Raw genomic sequence first — 22,344 nt, forward strand, 5'->3', positions numbered from 1 at the left:
ACATGCTTTATAAATATGTAATGGCTATCGAAAAGAAAGTATTAGCAAGATCTATCACCACCTTCCAGGGTTGTAAATTTTTGCTGATTTTTTCTATAAGAGTAACCATATCTGGTACTGTAACTGGAAGTGTGTGTGGGGGTGACTTTATTCAATTCTCTATCATCTACAGTCATTCTCCAAGTGCTGTCTGGTTTTCGAACAGGCCAAACAGGGTTATTAAAACCAGTCATAGTTTCCTTAACGATTCCACTTGTTGAAGTGCCTGAATGGTTTGAGTAATTTCCTCCTCCCCCCCGGAATACGATATTGTTTTACAGTTACCACCTTGGCAAGCACAGGCAGCACAACAGGAGCCTACTTCGGGCATCCACGCAAGATGGTTATAGATCAAATAGCAAATCCCGCTTGCGAAGTCCCAAAGCAGAATCGACCATTTAAAGTTTCAACTGTTCGTCCTGCCAACACATCAATACCTAAGATATATTCTTCTATTGGGGCAGTTAACACTGTCGTGGTAAATGGAGTGGCATTTCCTATTGTTAAGGTAACCTTAGCTCGGAGGGCAGGGGTCGGATTTCCCCCCGATCCACAGATCTATGATGTGGCTTCTTTGTTATTAATATTACTATGTAATACAGTAACCTCAGATCTAGTATCCAGCAGAGCTAACACATGTAAAATCCCCCCAGACCACCACTTTATAGTTAAAGGAACATAGGGGCATCGGTCCCCCTCACGGTAAGAGGCTACAGTGGCGGCAATTTTGGGAGGCCTGCCAAACTTTCATTTCTGCTGGTTTGGCATTTGCCAGGTAGTTCCTTGCCTTGAGGTAGCAGGAGGGGTGGAGGATGGGCATGGAGTTGGTGGTGGGGCCAGGGGCGGTCGGCTTTTTTGCCTAAAAGTGCTAACTTTTGCATTCGGTGAAACATTTGTGATGTAATCCCATTTATTTCTGATCATGGGACACTGGCTTGTAGTAGATCATACAAGGACTTGGGGGTACTGATAGATGAAAAGCTGGACATGAGCTGGCAATGTGCTCTCACAGCCCAGAAAGCCAACTGTATCCTGGGCTGCATCAAAAGAAGTGTGGCCAGCAGATCAAGGGAGGCGATTCTGCCCCTCTACTCTGCTCTGGTGAGACCCCACCTGGAGTACTGTATCCAGCTCTGGAGTCCTCAGCACAGGAAGGACATGGACCTGTTGGAGAGGGTCCAGAGGAGGGCCACAAAAATGATCAGAGGGATGGAACACCTCTCCTATGAGGAAAGGCTGAAAGAGCTGGGGTTGTTCAGCCTAGAGAAGAGAAGGCTCCGGGGAGACCTTATTGCAGCCTTTCAGTACTTAAAGGGGGCCTACAAGAAAGATGGGGATAGTCTTTATAGCAAGGCCTGCTGCGACAGGACAAGGGTTAATGGTCTTAAACTAAAGGAGGGTAGATTTAGACTGAACACAAGGAAAAAAATTTTTATGATGAGGGTGGTGAAACACTGGAACGGGTTGCCCAGAGAGGTGGTAGATGCCCCATCCTTGGAAACATTCAAGGACAGGCTGGATGGGGCTCTGAGCAACCTGATCTAGTTGAAGATGTCCCTGCCAATTGCAGGGGAGTTGGACTAGATGACCTTTAAAGGTCCCTTCCATCCCAAAGCATTCTATGATTCTATGATTCCACATTTGTTTCTTCATTACCCGAGATGTAATGCCTTTCAGTTTTGCCGGCTTTCTTTTATTCACCACCTGCACAGATGGTCCCGAAGTTACAGCCCCAATTTCCCTCAAGGTATTTGCTAGGGTGCCTACATTACCAGTAGCATTTGTGACTGCTGGTATAATCAAGTGGTTTAGTGAGGCAGGTGCTCCTCTCAAAAGCTGCATTTTGATACTTCTCGTTACTGCTACCCTGTCCAAATTGAATCCCAAAATCAATGCATGAGCCATTGCTGTTATCAAAAATGTTCTCAGGCACATCAGAGTAAGACAATAAGCAATACAGCAAGCATCAAAAGCAAAAAGCAGCCACTAATTAGCACTAGAATCTAACATGCAGTAAGGCAAGTAAGCCCCATGGCAAGCACAGAAGCCTGCCGATTAATAGCTAAACAGCAATAACAGCTATAAATTCTATCTATCTAGCACATTCCAATCAAACCTGTCATTATCTCGACCCCTTCATGCCCCACATTGGGTGCCAAAAAGGACTGTCATGATTTAACCCCGGCCAGCAACTAAGCACCACACAGCCATTCGCTCACTCCCCTCCCCTGGTTTATTAGCAATACATGCGATCAACCATTCTACAGTATCTTGCAGCCCATGGCACCGCTCTGCTTAAGTAGTAATTACTTCTTGCGTGATCGCCCATTTTACTCCATAATGCAACAACGTCACAGTCAAGACTCGTAACTAATAATTATCCCAATCTCCCCGCTAACTTGCAAGAAGAATCTGATGATGCTTTCCATGGCAATCTGCACATAGCCATTTCAATTGTCTAGGGGGTAACGACTGTCCCGTCATCTCTTTCAGGCCATGCTTCTAGCAGAGCCCATGTAGCCAGGAAAGTGGCCACGGGGGTATAGTGCTCAGTACTGTGGTCTCTGCAGTCCCTGACTTTTTTGCCAGCCATGGCATGGCTGTTCCTGGATCTTGCCGACTATGCCAAATGTGTGAACCAGCACAGGCAGGATGCAGGAACAACCACAAAACCATGGATGAAATGCAAAGAGTTAAATTTATTTTCGTTACCTCGCCAATTGGGGGATCCCCAAAGTAGCACCCGGGCAGAGGCACACAAGCGGGAACGCATACACTACGGAGCTGGGTCCATGCTAGAGGACTGCCCAACCTGCTGTTTTCACCTGTATATCAGGGATTCACAGTCATAGTTTACCACTGTGCTTTGATCTTTCCCACAGCAGGGCAGGAATCTCAAGCATGTTTGATAAGGTGCCTCTGAGTCTATCACAGGCCTATGTTATCTAAACACAGATGTTCTACTTGTCCAACACACAAGACTAAACAATGATTAGTATGATATATGTGTTTTTTGACACCTCAGCTGCAAGTCACTTGAGCGTGTTTACAATCGTCCTCACCAATCTTCTGTTATTTTCCCACAGGGTGCAGTCCTTCAGGAACAGACTGCTCCAGCGTGGATCCCCCACAGGGTCACAAGTCCTGCCAGCAAGCCTGCTCCAGCGTGGGCTCCTCTCTCCATGGGGTCACAGGTCCTGCCAGGAGCCTGCTCCAGCGCAGACTCTCCACGGGGTCACAGCCTCCTTTGGGCACATCCACCTGCTCTGGCATGGGGTCCTCCACAGGCTGCAGATGTCTATCTATCTGCTCCACCGTGGACCTCCATGGGCTGCAGGGGGACAGCCTGCCTCACCTTGATCTTCACCACAGGCTGCAGGGGAATCTCTGCTCTGGTGCATGGAGCACCTCTTCTCCCTCTTTCTTTGCTGACCTTGGTGTCTGCAGAGTTGTTTCTCTCACATATTCTCACTCCTCTCTCCTGGCTGCTGTTGCGCAGCAGTTTCCCCCTCCCCCTCTTCTTAAATATGTTATCACAGAGGCGCTACCACCATGGCTGATTGGCTCAGCTTTGGCCAGCAGCGGGTCCATCTTGGAGCCGGCTGGAACTGGCTCGATGCCACCCCTGTAGCGCCCCCCCCCCCCAAACCTTGCCATGCAAACCCAATACACCAAGATTAATATTTTTTTTTGTATAGCTGTAATATTGTAATATTTTATTGACATTAATTGTACAGTCTTTCAGATGGGCTGTTTCCAGAAAAATGTAACCAACACACATGATCTACCAAAAAGAAAATGGAAGGCGTAATCTGCACCATGACTTCAAAATCATCTAGTTAAGAATACATTTATCTCCCTCACAGAAGCTTCCTTTATTAAAAAAAAAAAAAAAAATCTTGTCAGAGAAGACACACACCAATGTCTTAGAATACTAATACCAAAGATCTTTTGTTTCTTTAGTGCAGCAGAAGATGAAAAGAAATGTCACAAACGCCTTTAGGTTACGGAATCTTCATCTCCAGAACTGTGTAAGATATTAACAAATAAAATATTTACTGCCTTTTCCATCTATTTTTCTGACATGCACACATATGAACATAGCTAGATTACAGATCCAGGGAAAAAATAAACTAACGTTGTGAATTCTTATCCCAGCATAAGGAAAATTACACTGAAGAGAGTGGAAGTTCTCTGAATTCTTTGAGAAAACCATGATATCAATTATATCAGAAATCTAGAGCCCATTTCCACATCACTAAGTTTATAAACAGTCATGTACAATTCACTTCATATGCAACAGTTACTTTGTTTTCTACCTAGAGATACATCTGCTGTTGGAGAATATTTAATCTGCTTTTCTGTCTTTCAAGTGTTATGCTATGTCTCACTACTGAAATTCTACAAAAAGTGAAGTCTTGTAACAACTATGTAACAATATTCAAGACCGTCAGTTTCCAACACTGTTAATGCTAATAATGCTTAAAGAGGGCACCTAAGATTTTTTCATATTTTCATGAAAAATAACAGGAGCACAGAACAGAATCACCAAAATCATTTAGATGTCCTGAATATTTCATATTATAAATTTGGTCATTTATTTGAGAAGACCTGACACAATTGCATGTGATATTATGAGGCATAATAAAATTTGGATTCTCTTTTACAAAGTTGATAATTGTAGCAGGAATTATGCAGCTGCCACCTAGTCCATGTTAGGAATTATGCGGATGCCACCTCCCCCATCTGGGTCGTCAAATCTGTTGCAGGAATTATGCTGCCATCACCTAGACCATGGTAGGAATTATGTGGGTGCCACCTCAACAAGGCTCAGCCCTAGGTTCCTGCTTGAAGAAGATGAGTCGTCAATCTGCTGAGTAAATAAGTGGTTTATTTATCAGACATGCAGAGAAGCTCAAGGTGGGTGCCTCTGAAGAGGGGCCCCTACCGCGGATTGCGCACTCCAATTATACCCATACCACCCATCACTCGATCCCCAAGTCCAATCACTTAATTCTGGTCGGTGGTCTCTTGATTTCTTATTGGTTTTCTTGGTCGCTGGGCTGGCTGCCTTCTGAAGTTACCTCATTCTCTTGGAATTGTTTCCTTGGTCCTTATCTTCTTCATTCTGCTTGTATCTGCTGGTTTCAGCTAGTTCTGTGTTTGCAGTATTAGTTTTATCAAAAAGTTTACTCTCGGTCAGCTCTTGCAGCCTAAGGCTTCAACTACTTTAGCTTCTAGTACTAAGCAAGGCTATTAATCCTAACAATTCTCAACAATAATAGGCATCACAGTATAGAAGAGAACACCTTAAAATTTCTAGTGGAATTACTAACTTTTATACAGATACAGAATATATATAAAAACTAAGGATCATATTTTGGGAATAACATCTAGTAACAGACTGCTTCAGGCAGCTGTAAACAATATGTGTGTTTGACTTTGCACTCAAAATTAAACATGTATATAACATGTAATAACAGTAGAACTCTTCATATTGACATGCTGTTTAGCCAAGGAATTATAACCAACTAGAGTTCTTAGGTTTAAAAAAAAGAAAAATTACCCAAAACCAGTTTCACAAAGATCATCATAGGCTTGTATGCTCTGGATATCAACTGTCAACCACACTACTTACTTTCTCTGTCCTAGGTTAGGCTTTTGATAGAGATGTAAATTCTTTCAGATATTGATTACCTGGACTCTATTAATAATAACAGTTAAAAAAAAGATACTTGGTACTTTAAAAAAAATACAATTTCATATAGTATGTTTATGCTTAACTTCATATCCTTTTCTCTATTATAGAACTGAGAAATTCTGGATTTACAGTTGCCTGTGGAACCTGAGTTTTGCCCCTTTTTGCATTAAGTGAAGAAATGGTCCTCTGAATTATCTAAAGGAATCATGAAATAAGAGATATTTGTTAGCGTCAATTAAGTGTCAATTGTCATTGATGCTATGTGACAATTAAATATACTCTATACAAAGATATACAATAAGATTTGACCTTCAGCACCAGTAATACAAAACTGGTATTAAACTACTCCAAATTATTATCACTGAAGACAGTATGAGAGGCAAAAACCCCATACATAATCATGCATAGTTAGAAACACACACAACATTTTGGCAGTAAGCTGTAAGTAAAATACAAGTGGCACTTGTCAGAAAACAGAAAATGCATCATCTGCTGCTCCCTCTTCTTCTGGCTCCCAAATATTAATTTCTATGGGGCCTATGTTCCTTTTTACACATCTCAAGGACTTCATTCTCACTTTTTCAGTAGCCTGTATAACAACAGACATAATTTCTTCACTTTTCAGGACCTACTCAAAGAAAGAAAACCAAGAGCTATTAAATGCAAACTTCTCAGTTTCAGTAGTGTTTATACTAGTCAAGGACTTTTCAGCTTCCCATGCTCTCTGCCAGGTGCACAAGAAGCTGGGAGGGGGCACAGCCAGGGCAGCTGACCCAGACTGGCCAAAGGGCTATTCCGTACCATATGACATCATGCTCAGTATATAAACTGGGGGCAGCTGGCTAGGGTGAACTGCCACTCAGGAAGTGGCTGGGCATCGGTCAGCAGGTAGTAAGCAATTGCATTGTGCATCACTTATTTTGTATTTACTTTATTATTATTATTATTATTATTATTATTATTATTATTATTATTATTATTATTATTATTATTATTTTCCCTTCCTTTTCTGTCCTATTAAACTGTCTTTATCTCAACCCACGAAGTTTACTTTTTTTTTTTTTTCATTTTTTTTCCGATTCACTCCCCCATCCCATTGGGGGGGAGGGGAGTGAGCGAACAGCTGTGTGGTGTTTAGCTGCCTGCTGGGTTAAACCACAACAGTCCTTTTTGGGGCAAAACATGGGGCATGAAGGGTTCGAGATAACGACAGACCTGACCAGAGCATGTTAAAACAAATTGGTGATAAGCAATCATTATATTAGTTTAATAGTCGCTGGTCGCAATGTTGATTTATTTGCTCTCAGAGTTGTTGTGCTTGTTCTCAGAGCTGTGTTATGTAACACCTTACTTGCCATATGCACTCCCTGTGGTGCTGTTTATCACCTCTGGAAGTTGGATTAAAGTTATTGCTTTGTTATACTGTGTAACACTGGCTTATGGTATGATAAAATTATCGGTCATGAGATTGTACTCAGCGCTGCCGTCATCCCTGTACTTCGGGAGCCATGTCTCAGAAACTATTAATAATTACACTTTTTACCTCTTCTCCTTCGAGAACCAATCTATGGAGGAGACAGAGGAGGGACACTTTCCCCTGCTCCTTCACCTTCCCTTTCTCCTTCAGGCTAGTTACAACAGCTCTTGAGAATTTTGAATATCCTTGGGATGTTCAAACAAGCATGTTCCTATTGTTATGTCTCCTGCATGTGGTTCAGGTCTTGTTTAGTGTTAAACAACTATTTAAGAATACCATCCAGAGATCTATCCCCGTGACAGGCACTGCGGCTACTCAAACCTCAGCGTCAGGCACTGTGGCTACTCAAACCCCCACAACAGGCACTGTGGCTACTGAAACCCCGGTGACACACACTGCAGCTATTCCAACCCCCGCGAAATGCACTGCAGTTACTCAAATCCTGGCAAAAGGTACTGCAGCTGAACCAGGGAACCAACTCGTGCCAGTATCAGTCGCCCCTATACACAAGAAGAAATACACAAGAAAATCAGCTCGTTTAGTAAGGGCTGATGATGAGCCAGGACCATCAAGAGAACAGGAGGAGGAAGAGGAAGAACCCATAAATGAGATGGTAACCACCCGATCCCTGTCCCTGAGTGAGCTGCGAGATATGCGAAAAGATTTCGGCTGTCGTCCAGGCGAGCACATCATCACCTGGCTGCTCCGATGCTGGGATAATGGGGCCAGTAGCCTGGAATTAGAGGGTAGAGAAGCCAAGCAGCTGGGATCCCTTTCTAGGGAAGGGGGCATTGACAAAGCAACTGGAAAAGGGGCACAAGCCCTCAGCCTCTGGAGGCGACTCCTGTCAGGCGTGAAGGAAAGGTATCCCTTCAAGGAAGATGTTATGTGTCACCCAGGCAAGTGGACCACCATGGAGAGAGGTATCCAGTACCTGAGGGAATTAGCCATGCTGGAGGTGATTTATGATTACCTGGACAACAAGCAGTTATCCAAAGATCCAGATGAAGTCAGGTGCATACGACACAGGTGCGCACAAGTCTATGGGCCCAGATGGGATCCACCTGAGGATACTGAGGGAGCTGGCAGAGGAGCTGGCCAGGTCACTCTCCATCATTTTTCAGCAGTCCTGGTCAACTGGGGAGGTCCCGGATGACTGGAAGCTAGCAAACGTGACGCCCCTCTACAAGAAGGGTCAGAAGGAGGATCCGGGGAACTACAGGCCTGTCAGCCTGACCTCGGTGCCGGGCAAGGTCATGGACCAGGTCATCTTGAGTGCCATTATGCAGCAAGTGCAGGACAACCGAGGGATCAGGCCCAGACAGCATGGGTTTATGAAAGGGAGGTCCTGCTTCACTAACCTGGTCTCCTTCTATGACAAGGTGACCCGCTTAGTGGATGAGGGGAAGGCTGTGGATGTTGTCTACTTGGACTTTAGTAAGGCCTTTGACACTGTCTCCCACAGCATTCTCCTGGAGAAGCTGGCTGCTCACGGCTTGGATGGGTGCACTCTCCCCTGGGTTAAAAACTGGCTGGACGGCCAAGCCCAGAGAGTGGTGGTGAATGGAGTCAAATCCAGTTGGCGGCTGGTCATGAGTGGTGTTCCCCAGGGCTCAGTACTGGGGCCAGTCCTGTTCAATATCTTCATTGATGATCTGGATGAGGGGACTGAGTGCACCCTCAGTAAGTTTGCAGATGACACCAAGTTGGGTGGGAGTGTTGATCTGCTGGAGGGTAGGAAGGCCCTACAGAGGGACCTGGACAGGCTGGATCATTGGGCCGGGGCCAACTGCATGAGTTTCAATAAGGCTAAGTGCCAGGTCCTGCACTTCGGTCACAACAACCCCATGCAACGCTACAGGCTTGGGGAGGAGTGGCTGGAGAGATGCCTGGCAGAAAAGGACCTGGGGGTGTTGGTTGACAGCTGCCTGAACATGAGCCAGCAGTGTGCCCAGGTGGCCAAGAGGGCCAATGGTATCCTGGCCTGTATCAGGAATAGTGTGGCCAGCAGGACCAGGGAGGTGATAGTGCCCCTGTACTCAGCCCTGGTGAGGCCGCACTGCGAGTACTGTGTTCACTTTTGGGCCCCTCACTACAAGAAGGACCTTGAGGTGCTGGAGCATGTCCAGAGGAGGGCAACGAAGTTGGTGAAGGGTCTGGAGAACAAGTCCTATGAGGAGCGGCTGAGGGAGCTGGGGTTGTTTAGTCTGGAGAAGAGGAGGCTGAGGGGAGACCTTATTGTTCTCTACAACTACCTGAAAGGAGGTTGTAGCGAGGTGGGGGTTGGCCTCTTCTCCCTAGTAATGAGTGACAGAACGAGAGGAAATGGCCTCAAGCTGCGCCAGGGGAGGTTTAGGTTGGATATTAGGAAAAACTTCTTCACCGAGAGGGTGGTCAAACATTGGAACAGGCTGCCCAGGGAAGTGGTTGAGTCTCCATCCCTGGAGGTATTATAGAACGTATAGATACGGTGCTTGAAGACATGGTATAGATGGACTTGGCAGTGACAGGTTAACGGTTGGACTCGATGATCTTAAGGGTCTTTTCCAACCTTAACGATTCTATGATTCTATGACACACGTGGCGGACGTTTGTATGGAGCGCACCATCATCGCATGCCAACCCACTGGCAGTAATAACGTGGAAAGACGGAGAAGGACAAACAGTGGATAAATTGGCTGGACAACTGCGACAATACGAAGAAAGTCTCTCTTCCTCCCTATGGGCCTGCGTCTCAGCTGTGGAAAAACTGTGTGAAATACTGTCCTGGGAGTTCCAGCGATTCAAAGAGGTCATGTCCTACTCCCCACCTGTACGGACCAGTATCTCAGCCATTAGGAGTAAGCGTCCCTCTGCTCAAGAGAGAAGATATAGTGGATACACACCACGGGCCACCCTGTGGTTTTATCTGCGTGACCACGGAGGGGACATGAGGAAGTGGGATGGAAAACCTATCTCGACCCTAGAGGCACGGGTACATGAGTTGCAAGGAAAAACAACTACAAAATGAAAAATGATAGGGAAAAGTAATTTAAAAAAAAACCCAAAATATGTTACAGCTGCAATTACCACATTAACTTCATTCTTTGGCATATTTGCTTTACAGTACAACATCATATCTAGCATCAACCTACACTGATGACAAATTTGGTTCACAGGTTTCAAGGTATTAAATTAAATTTACAATCATTATTAAAAAGTTCATCAAAGTACCTCAACTGAACTACTTGCCAATAAATGCAAGATTAGATACTAGTTATCTCATCTTGTAGTGCTTAATTCAATGAGATTTTTGCCAGTGATGTCAACAGAAGGAGGAACAGGCCTTAAATAGTTACCTACTTAAACTCAAATCATATATTAGAAGAGAAGAAAAAAAATTAGTCTCATTTTATCAGAAAAGCTTAAGAAAGCACATCTTTCAACAGATGCAGCAGGGAATGGGAAAAAAATATTTTTGCTCACGATTTCGAGTAATGTACTGTAAAAAAAAAAAAAAGGTTATGAAAAACTAGAACCATCAAAATGAGAATATCATGTAAGGGACATGGTTTTTTTTGAAACAAACCAAAACAAAAACTACCAAACCAAAACCCAAACCAACACCAAAACCAACCAACCACCACCACCACCACCACCACCAAAACCCTCCCCATTGTTTATCTGGGAATCTCGGAGCCACCTCAGGCCGCAGGGTGACAGAACACGGTACACCCCACAACCGAAGGGCACCAGTGACCGCTGCTAGGCTACTGCCTTATTCGGAGGGCGGCACAGCTCCCGAAGCAAGGCAGAGCGCGGGCAAGCCGCTTCCCCCTGCGCGGGGGGGAGGGGAACACGGACGGGACAGACTTCCCCGGCTCCTCCGAGCGCCATCCACAAGAATACCACCACTTTTGCCCGAGTCAGTGCGGAGACGGTCCCTCAGGCTAACGGCAGCCCTCAGAACATAGACAAAGGGAGATCGTGCGTGCCCAAATCGCTGCTCGCCACAACCGGCAGAGCCGGGGTACTGATGGACCGCCACAACACCCGGGAACCGGAGCCCCAGCCCCAGCCGGACCCCGGCACCATCCGGGCCTCACTCACTCCGTCGCTACGCGAGCCCTGCCACCTGCTGCCGAGTCAACGGCCGGAGGCAGGGCATGGGTAGCGCAGTCCGCAGGCGCGAGCCCCGCACGACGGATTGCCACCGCCCCGGCTGCAAGCTCAGCCCTCACCCCGACAGCTGCCTTCGGGTCGTCTCCCTGAGTAGAGCTCTCGTCATCGCAAGAGTGGATTACTGTTTGTCTCCCCGAGTCCCCTGGCTGGGCTCAGAGTACGGTTTCCCTCTGCCCCTTTGCTTCTGAACCTGCCGGCCTTGGCAGGAGACCACAGATACCTGATGTCCAAGTGGAGATCAGTGACAAGTGGCGTTCCTCAGGGGTCGGTATTCAGACCAGCACTGTTTAACATCTTTGTCGGGGAAATGGACAGTGGAATTGAGTGCACCCTCAGCAAGTTTGCCAACAACACCAAGCTGTGCGGTGCGGTCAACACCCTGGAGGGAAGGGATGCCATACAGAGGGACCTTGATAGGCTGGAGAGGTGGGCCCGTGTGAACCTCATGAAGTTCCACAAGGCCAAGTGCAAGGTCCTGGACATGGGTTGGGGCAATCCCAAGCACAAATACAGGCTGGGCAGAGAATGGATTGAGAGCAACTCTGTGGAGAAGGACTTGGGGGTGTTGGTTGATGAGAAGCTCAACATGACCTGGCAATGTGCGCTTGCAGCCCAGAAAGCCAACCGTATCCTGGGCTGCATCAAAAGAAGGGTGACCAGCAGGTCGAGGGAGGTGATTCTCCCCCTCTACTCTGCTCTGGTGAGACCCCACCTGGAGTATTGCATCCAGCTCTGGGGCCCCCAACATAAGAAGGACATGGACCTGTTGGAGAGAGTCCAGAGGAGGGCCACAAAGATGATCAGAGGGCTGGAGCACCTCTCCTATGAGGACAGGCTGAGAGTGTTGGGGTTGTTCAGCCTGGAGAAGAGAAGGCTCCGGGGAGACCTTATAGCAGCCTTCCAGTACTTAAAGGGGGCCTACAAGAAAGCTGGAGAGGGACTTTTCACAAGGGCACATAGTGATAGGAAAAGGGGTAATGGCTTTAAACTGAAAGAGGGTAGATTTAGATTAGATATAAGGAAGAAATTCTTCACTATGAGGGTGGTGAGGCACTGGTTGCCCAGAGAAGTTGTGGATGCCCCCTCCCTGGAAGTGTTCAAGGCCAGGTTGGATGGGGCTTTGAGCAACCTGATCTAGTGGAAGGTATCCCTGCTCATTGCGGGGGGGGGGGGTGGACTAGATGATCTTTAAGGTCCCTTCCAACCCAAACCATTCTATGATTAGCACCTCTCCCCAAGGGGGAAAGCCGGGCCCTACGTACCACGTATGGCAACAGCTCAGAGACAACCTGCTGAGGTTGCCATAAGGGAGAATTTGTATCATCATCAGTATTTGGGGATCGGGGGATGAGTGACAGTAGGAGACACAGCTATAAAGGATATGGTTGGCTTTCTGGGCTGTGAGAGCACATTGCCGACTCATGTCCAGCTTTTCATCCACCAGTACCCCCAAGTCCTTCTCGGCAGGACTGCTCTCAATCCCTTCATCCCCCAGCCTGTATTGATACCGAGGGTTGCCCTGACCCAGGTGCAGGACCTTGCACTTGGCCTTGTTGAACCTCATGAGGTTCACATGGTCCCACTTCTCGAGCTTGAGGAGTTACACTGGGACAGAAGAAAAAAAATTACCAACAAAAGTAATCATCTAGTTATTGATAATTTTGTTAATAATCTACTCACTTAAGAAATGGTTCACATTGGTCAGTTACTTCCTTGTACTTGTCACTGTTTGTTTCACCTACTGCATTAATCCACCCCACTGCTTTCCTCTGATCTCAGGTTTCCACATCCCTCAAAATTTAACTTGGGAAACAGAACCTACCCTTTCTCCATGAGAGCAGAGCAAGTGCTATGAAAACAAAAGGCAATGTCTACATGTGACGGATGTACTCCTGTTTGAACTAACTGAACTTTGGTCCAGGCAGATGCTCAGCAAGTAGGCCTAACCGAAGTTAATCCTATTGTGTGAGGCTATCAGTGAGAACTCAGCACCAAACCCAAAAAAATGGTTTGGCTGGAGACTAGGCTGATAAGCAGCCTAAACACAGCAGAAAATCTGACTACGAATCAACCACTTTTTATGCTATAAATATCTGCAGCCATCAGGGTCTGTTGAGCTCTCCCTCCATAGCAGCTGGCTGTGTGGTGCTGATCTCCCCTTGAGTAGGGATGCCTCTCAAGGTTACCCCTCAAGGCTGAGAGATCCCTTACCTGACACCAGACATCAATGGTTGGTAAGTGACATTTTTTGCATGCATGTAACATTTAAGATACGTATAGTAAGCTTACGTGATAATCTTTGTATCCCATACTAACTTTAAGTGTAGTAGAGTATTGACCGCCAATCCATCTGTACTCATTAAATATTTTACATACCTAAATTTACTGATTAGAACTCAATAAACTACTAGCTTAGATCTGCCCGAATGATCTCTGACTTTTCTCCTGCGACACTACACTGAAATTACCTGCAATCATCTGAAAATATCAAAGATAAGAGTATTTCAAAGTGTATAAAGAGTTACTTTGATAAACTTGTAATAGTGCTAGAGGCATTTTTACTCTATAGAAAAAAAAATGAAGAGCTGAACCTCAAGTCTGTGACTTGTGCCTGTTCCCAACTCTTTGGTCATTTCTTTAGATCTGAAAATAGAAATCTGTTTATCTAGATTACAGAATATGGCTCAATACAATATACTTCTGTGCAAATATTAAAATTTAGAAAAAAAAGTTAAATACATCAGGCAAGACTTGAGACATCACTTGTATGGGGTATGAACACAACTGCAATAACAAGACTAGGGTAAATGTACATGACATCCTTGGTGTGAAACATAGCTACCAGCAGAAAATAACTTGTAATAGCTAAAGATAATCTACTATATATGGAAAGATACAAATCTTTTTCCCAGGACATAAAGTAATTCCTCTATTTAAATAATTTGTGAGGAAATTTCAACACTGACAAGAGAAAAGCCAATATTAAGATTTCAAGTCTATTTTGATTTAACAAGAGGTAAAAAAACAGATTTATTTTAATTTACATATTACTTCACTGAGTGCATTCTCTGGCTGAAAACCATCAGAATGTACCTGGCAGTTCACAGGGAAAGAAATTTAATGACTGCACTTTAATCAAAACTTTAGAGCATAGTAATCAGATCTGGTAGTAAAGGCTATAAGTAGATAACTTGCATGTAAATAAATGTCTTAATCCATAATACTTTTTTCTGTTTTTTGAACACCTGTGATATGTGTATCAACTACTCATTCTCCTGGAAAAAAAATACATTAACCTACTCTGTATACCTATATAAAGATATTTGCTTCTTTCCCCCATTAAAAAATCTATCCAAATTCTTTGATTATTTACTTACATGAAAAAGTTATTTGAGGAAGACTAAAGACCAACATGAACTGGTAATTTCTTGTGCATGGTATATAGAGTTTATGTTGTTGAATATGTATACAATACATAGCAGTAAAATCGAGACAAAACAAATTTCTTTGTAGGATGAGATTTTAAAGTCTTAGGAAGCATGTATACAGGATGATGTGTAGGCTTTGCTCATTTTAAGGAATATACACAATTTGGTGCTTGCGTGAATATAATGAAAATAGAAGTTACTTGACTTCTTTAACAGATACAACATATTTATTAAAAAGGTATAGGGAAAATAATTTGATGGGCTTTAAATACTGTTCTTTCACTTGTAATACAAATTAGGTTGCTAGTTTCTGCAATTTCATCCCAAACATTCTATTTACAGTGGCAGGTTGTGTTTAAAGTGATAGTTATGAAATGATTATCTTTGTTTCTTTGTTATTGAAAGGCCTGCAAATAAACTCATGCACAGAGTTATGATTGCATCACTACTTCCTGATATGACCACATTTACAACCTGACTCATCTACATGCGCTTTTATCATCTTCTTGCCTTCTGCGGTTGTAATTTCTTGTTTTGATAATTGTAAAACAGCTATCAAGTAGATTTTACATCCTACTTTTCTCCATTACTTTATGTTAAGTAAAGAAAAATATTTTCCAAATATTTTTAATCCTCAAGGGAAAGATCATGCAATGTATTTTATTTCAACAGTATTCAAAAAAGCTTTCTATTGTTAAAAAATTTGGTAGTAGCAAAAGAAATTCAATTTGTCACATTTACATTCTACAATTTGTAGATACCTTTAGAATAGCAGGAATACAGGCCACACAATCAATAACTGCAGCAGGAGATACAACTTTCTCAGAATTTCTTTCTGAGCATTTGTTCTTCCAGAGATTCAGTGCAGACATCTGAACTTTTATTTCATAGTTCATTTTATCTGAACTAATGATTCTTTTATTATATTAGTCTATCAGTGAAGCCGTTCTAGTTTAGCCTGTAGTGATTTAAAATTCCCAACAGTAGTCCGCACCATTAGCATTGGGCTCATAGACTGAAGCTCAACCAAGTAGGAACTAACAGCATCCAAGCAAACATTTGTGAATTGTCGCCTGTAAAGAAAACAGAATAATAACAAGCTCCTTTTTGTTTCCGTATATTAGAATTCATCTTAAATAGAAAGTGAGCATTCTTTGAGTTTTAATGGAATAACATATCAGCAAGACATCTGTCAGCTACTTTTAAGTATTTAACTGTTTATTAGAAAATTCTTTGGGGATTGTGGAAGTGCACTGCTTTAGGATATTTCATATATTTTACTATTTATTAGGATATAGTTGCCTCTCTTACCTCAGAAGTACTCTGCTTGGATCATGTACATATCCTGATAATAATACATGAACACACTCTAAAAGGTGTAAAGGCTTTTTCATTCTATTCCAATATGGGTCCTACAAAAAGATTCCAAAATATTAAGGAGACAAGAAATACATATATGTATAAAAATGGTATCAATATACCATAACATTTGTATGAGTATACAAATTGCCAACTGTGGTAATTATTTATTAATTGTAACAAAAATGTAAGAGAAATGGGAATTCTATTTTAATCTATATTAAGTCTATGTTTTGAGTACTATTTTGACTTTTGAGTACTAAAACATACATGAATTTAACTCAGTTTTCCATTGCCTAACAGTTTGTAAAGTAATAGATTTTACAAAGTTCTGAATTCCTTACACTGTAAGGGATCTGGGTAAAAAGAACCAAGTCAATTCTCTTTGTTTTAATTCAGAAATCCTGTTCTACAAACGAAAAGTTAAAAATATGAATTCTTATTCTTTTTGCCTATTGCATCTAATCTATCATTAGAGAAGATGCAGTAATATAGCAAATTTTAATCATGAATAGGAAACAAATACAATTAATATATTCAAGATATGCTGTTCCTTCTGCAGCATAATAATTCTAATCCTACTTAATCCTAAATCAACTTTAGGTGATGTAAAAGGATTAACAAAATCAAAACAATTTTCCTCATACTTTAGGACTGAAGTTAATAAAATCAACAGGGAAAAAACCCCCCAACATTAAGAACCTTTGAGTAAAAAGGAACAAAATCTATGAAGTTGATATTTTTGATATATCACACCTTATAGTATTATATGTTTCCCACCAAAGTAAGACCTTGATAGTAGTTGAAAATAAAATTATTTTGTGGCTATTTTCCTTACCCGTGCTTTAAACAACTGGTCATATACTTCAAGCAGCCTTGGCAATGGCACTCCAATTTCTTGCATGGTATATGTTACAAAACCTACATCCCAGTTCAAAGTGCAGACCTGTTGCTCTAGAAACTGCACTAAAAAATCTGGAGGAAAAATATAACGGGATGTTTGGATTCCAACTTGCTAATGGTAGTCTAGCAAAGAAAGGCATTTGAAAGTGATTTACTAGCTCCAAGTTTGATTTTCTGTCTTCCACACAGTTGGTACCTTTCACCTGTGAAGCAGATGTAAGTTTCCCCCAATCTGCACAGAGGAAAGGATATGCAAAATATAATTACCTCCAAAGATGGTATCAAGCTATCAGCAATGCATGACAGGGATTACTTACACTAGCACTTTATTACAGTTCTGCCACGGAACTATGCAGCTCAGAAAAGTTCATTAACTCTTGTTTCATCACAAAAGAACATACTATCATTTCATTTGCCAGAATAGCCAGCTCTATCTGAAACACTACTGCATCTTTATCATGTTTAAGTGTCAGTAACAATATTTTAGTATTGTAAAAGAACATTTAGTGCTGTAACAAGATATTTTCCAGCTTTTTATATAATACCAAGTCATCAGAACATTTGAGCATCTCAAAAGCAGAAAGAAGCTCCAAAAGGATCCAGAAATCTCCTGAATTGTTTTTAGAATCTGCCCCAGCAGATAGCAGTAGATACAAATAAATTTGGTTGCCTAAAATCTTATTATATGTATAAATACACATTTTTACTTTGCACTTTCATACAAAAAAACTTTACTACTTTCTAAAATGCGATCTGCACAGCCATCCAAAAGTAACTGTTGCTGCCTTCTAAGCTTCATTCAGGGTGAAAACTTGTAAATTCTGGTTAAATCCCTAGATAAACTCTAGGAAAAACTGCACCTGTAAGAACCTTAATGATTTTGTAAACATACTACTTTTACAAGATTAGAGGCAATAGGAATTCTATTTCTACTTTTTGTCTAACCTCCCTCTCCTCATTCCCTTGTCAAAGTCACTGTAATATTGAGCAAGTATCACAATCCTTTTATTCTTAATTTCATGGACAAAACTGAAAAGCACCACCCAGACACCCTCAAGATCAACTCCATCACTACTGATGGTTGAAATAATTTGTTGCTTCAGATACAGCGAAAAAATTCATAAATAACTACAGTAATTATGTATCACAAGCATTGGAGGAAATAAAATTATCAATATTCTTTCCTTTTAGATTCTAAAGAGAGAGACATTTCTTAGGTTAGAATCTTTTTTTAAGAGGCTAAAAAGAAAGCTGAGACACATTCATGTAATGCATATGTTTATTCACTATGCAGGCTAAACCACTTGCCTAAAGGAAAGTAACGAGATGTGTCAGCATATATCTTTCCAAGCAATACCATCTTCAGACTAAGTGCTTGCATTCTGTCAGCAGGGCTCAGAGACACACTATCGCTCAACTCTGAAAGAGAAAAGAAATAATTTAGAGAGAACTTCAGGAAAAAAAGTTCCACATTTATTCACAACTACACTGAGGTACTTAAATTTACTACTAACACATTAAAATCTTATGCTATTGTCAGTGCAAAGTCAGCACATGGAAGTGAAAATACAGCTCTTTCTGGTGTGTATGCACATATATTCACAGATTTTTGTTTCCTTGAATTTCCATGCAAATCTACTGAAAAAAAAGCAACCACCAAAACTAACACAAAAAACACTACCGCATAGCTTTCTCTTTAAAGCCTGATCATATCACCACAGAACTTAAAACATCCACAAAAATATTAGTTGTTCATCTAACTTATCTTTGCAATTGCATATGTTAATGCTTTTCATATAACATGACTGTTTCCAGTGCAAATCCAAAACATAACCTCATACTAGCTTCTATGAAGAAAATTAACTCTATCCCAGCCAAAACCAGCACAACTCAATTTTTGGAGAGTTTATAGCCATTGCAGTATTTTTCCTGCCTTTCCTAGACTCACCAGAGAATTTTCTGCATATGAATTGGAACTAAGCTTTAGGCACCATTCACATTACACTTTGATCCAATAATGCAACGAAGGAAAATTCAGAATGCTAAAGATAAGCATTGTGGGGAGGGAGTGTTGGTATGGCCAGTGTAAAGACAGCTTTATTTTAACTTTGTATTATTTTGGGTTACTTTTAGGGGAGTTTTATGTTTCATAAATTCAGACCTGTCAATCAACTGCGGCATCTTCTTGTTAGCAATATAGGTGGAGATGGAGAAGAGATTGAAAGATTTTTTGAGTTGCATCAGGTAAGAACTTTTGTGGAAGATTTATAATATTTATGTAAATCCAATAGCTTTCTTTAGCATGTGTCCTTTTTTTTGTTGTTGTTGCTACAAACTTCTAGTTAGCATTTCATTTATTGATTTAAGTATTAGCTTTTCCTCCTGTGTTGTCTGCATAAAACAAGATTGTATAATGAGAAATAATTTCTCATTTTTATGATATCTAAAAATGGAAGTGTAATTCACTTTTCCTGAAATTTTTATATTTCTCATACGCAGATATATAATGGAGTTCTTAGTTTAGGAAAGGAGTTAATCTAAGACCGGGGAGGAAGAGTTTCTAAAAAGGTTAAATTCCTACCACTAGAAGAGGTTTTTACATTTTGAAGGCCAGTACAAATGTGTAAACTGGTCTATTTTTTTGTTTAAGGTAAATAACAGACAAGCAGGAAGGAAGCTGTCGTGGATTACAATTTTAATTTGACTAGTACTGATTAGTATCTGTAGTGAATGTTCACTGTAATCTATTCTCTTGTGCTTTGATAAGACATACTAAGTGATATTTTAACATGCTATTAGAATATGCAAACCATTATTACTTATATAGATTTTTTTCTTCAAATACAATCTTAATTTACATTTCTGTAGAAATTTCATTAATCTTAGTCATAATTAGGTGATAGACATGGAGATTGTTTCCTACCAGTAACCTTACTGAGTTTGCAAAAAATGTGTATAACAAAAGCTTACCTGCTACAGTGGGATGCCTCACTATGATTCACTTCCTGTCTATAATTGGGAAGAGCTGATTTCCTTGCCTTTTAAATAAAATGATGCAAGAAGTATTTACTGTTTAGTTATTGACCAATATAACTTCTGTATATTTCTTATCAACTTGATATAAGCTGCCACACTAATAGTATAATATGCTCTAGGAGGATCAGGCCTGTGCCACTTGCTTTATCTTGGCCTGTTCTAATGCCGCGTGTGACAGAGAAGTGTCTGCCTGGGCTATGCGAGCATTCTTCAGGTAAGTTTCAATTCTTTAGGTTGTTCTGAATATTATGCTCAGGATCACTACAGCCACTAAATTATCGTACAGGCTCTTTAATCGTAGAATCATAGAATCGTTAAGGTCGGAAAAGACCTTTAAGATCATCGAGTCCAACCGTTAACCTAGGACTGCCAAGACCACCACTAAACCATGTCCCTAAGCGCCATGTCTATACAAATAACTCCAGGGATGGGGACTCAACCACTTCCCTGGGCAGCCTGTTCCAGTGCCTGACTACTCTTTCAGTGAAGGGTTAAAGATACTAAAGCATAAGCCTGATTTTGAGACTTGGCAAATTTCTCTTTAAAGCCTGATCATATCACCACAGAACTTAAAACATCCACAAAAATATTAGTTGTTCATCTAACTTATCTTTGCAATTGCATATGTTAATGCTTTTCATATAACATGTATTATGTTAGTTTTCTTGTGCCAAAAGTATGAGTCACAAATATTTCTGAAAAGTTATGCTGTTTTTTTTGTTTTTTTTTTAATTTTTATTCCCCATTTTAGAAGAACCCCAAAATTGCTGTTAATTCTCAAAGACATGAAATTTAAATGGACTGTGTATGAAGTGTGAGGAATTTTTGTCTTGGCATGTAAACTTTAGGTATGGTGGAGAAGCACAAATGTGATTTCCGTCAGCTCTGCCTCCTCCAAGCAACGTTGGACTTATTTTCAGTTCTTCTGTTCCTGCCAGTGAGTAGCAAGCATTTCATGGTTTTGGACAGTTAAGTATTCACAGCTGAATCTGAGGTCATGGACAGTTCTGTTCTAGACTCATTTGGGCAAAAAAGCAGACTTGGGATGCCTCAAACTGAATGTCCCAAGTTAACAGTGTTGCTGCAGTGTTGCTGGCCAACTGCCCTATGTAAAAAAAATCAGAGTAATAATACTAGTTTCTTTCAGTTGAATGCTTTGAAGGTAAAATTGGTATTCTTTGAAAAGATCTTAATGACCGAAAGTGAGTGCTTTGAGAGTAGATGCCCATATCAGGTACGGGAGCAGTCAGAAGATGAAGAACAAGAAAAAGTATGTGGACGGTATTATATTCAATGCAGGGAACAGATGGTGTGCAATAAATAACACATGAATGCTGAAAAAAATGCTTAATAACTGCCATTGAAAGAATCATATCCATTTGGGTCATTTATGGAATGTTGGGTCCATCAGAAATGAGTGCAATTTGGTCTTTAACTATAACTAAAAGCTGTTGGAATGGATTTGTGGAAGGGTCCTGTATAGCTACTAAATTCTATGTTTTCTAACTTTAAAGTACGTGATTTGACAACTTTGCTGCTTTTGCACAAGGTTTTTAGGGTTTGTTTTCTGTTTTGTTTGGGTTTTTTAAACAAACTTACTTTTATTTCTTTTCCTTTTTAGTTTCCCATTTGACCGTTGATAGTCCATATCCTAATCCTAGCTTTTTGACAACACCTGGGCAAGGTAAGGACTTCTTTTCCTTTGCTGGAGAAATGGAGAATTTTTTTTCAACTAGTTTTTTTTATTTGCATCAAAAATAATTGGAGTAATATTTGCCTACCTTTACCTTAGGTTTACAACCTCCTAGTATGTCAACCCCCATGTTTCCTTCTGGGAATTCCGTGTCTCACCCTGGTATATCCGTTAGCAGTATGATGGGTCCCGAGATAGTATTTTCTGAAAGACACAATGGCATCTGCATATACTTCGCTCGGATTATAGGGTGAAGTGTTTGTGTAAAAAGAGATTCTGTCACTCAATTTGTTTCATAGTTTTCTGTCCTTTAATGCTTGTAGGTGGTGAATTCTATCTTAATAGCATTTAAATTTGAAACTAGTAAATACACTTATGTTGTGCTTATGAAGTACCTGTTGAATATAATAGGTTCTCTTTATAACTCTATTAATAATACATTCAGTGAACGGCTAGGACAGGAAAGTTGCTTAGACATTGATCCTGCAATCAAGTGTATATGCACAACTTTGAAAACTGCTGGTTTATTTTTCAATCTTATGAGCTG

At 41.3% G+C, this 22,344-nt stretch overlaps 1 pseudogene; it reads left to right on the forward strand.

The window, feature by feature from the left end:
* Nucleotides 1-379: 379 nt before the first annotated feature.
* On the forward strand, nucleotides 380-22,242 carry LOC148051688 (nuclear pore complex protein Nup155-like; annotated as a pseudogene).
* The last annotated feature ends 102 nt before the right edge of the window (nucleotides 22,243-22,344 follow it).

Source organism: Nipponia nippon, unplaced genomic scaffold (genome assembly GCF_047370975.1).
Source record: "Nipponia nippon isolate SJK-2023a ecotype South Korea unplaced genomic scaffold, ASM4737097v1 scaffold_57, whole genome shotgun sequence".
Taxonomy (NCBI): domain Eukaryota; kingdom Metazoa; phylum Chordata; class Aves; order Pelecaniformes; family Threskiornithidae; genus Nipponia; species Nipponia nippon.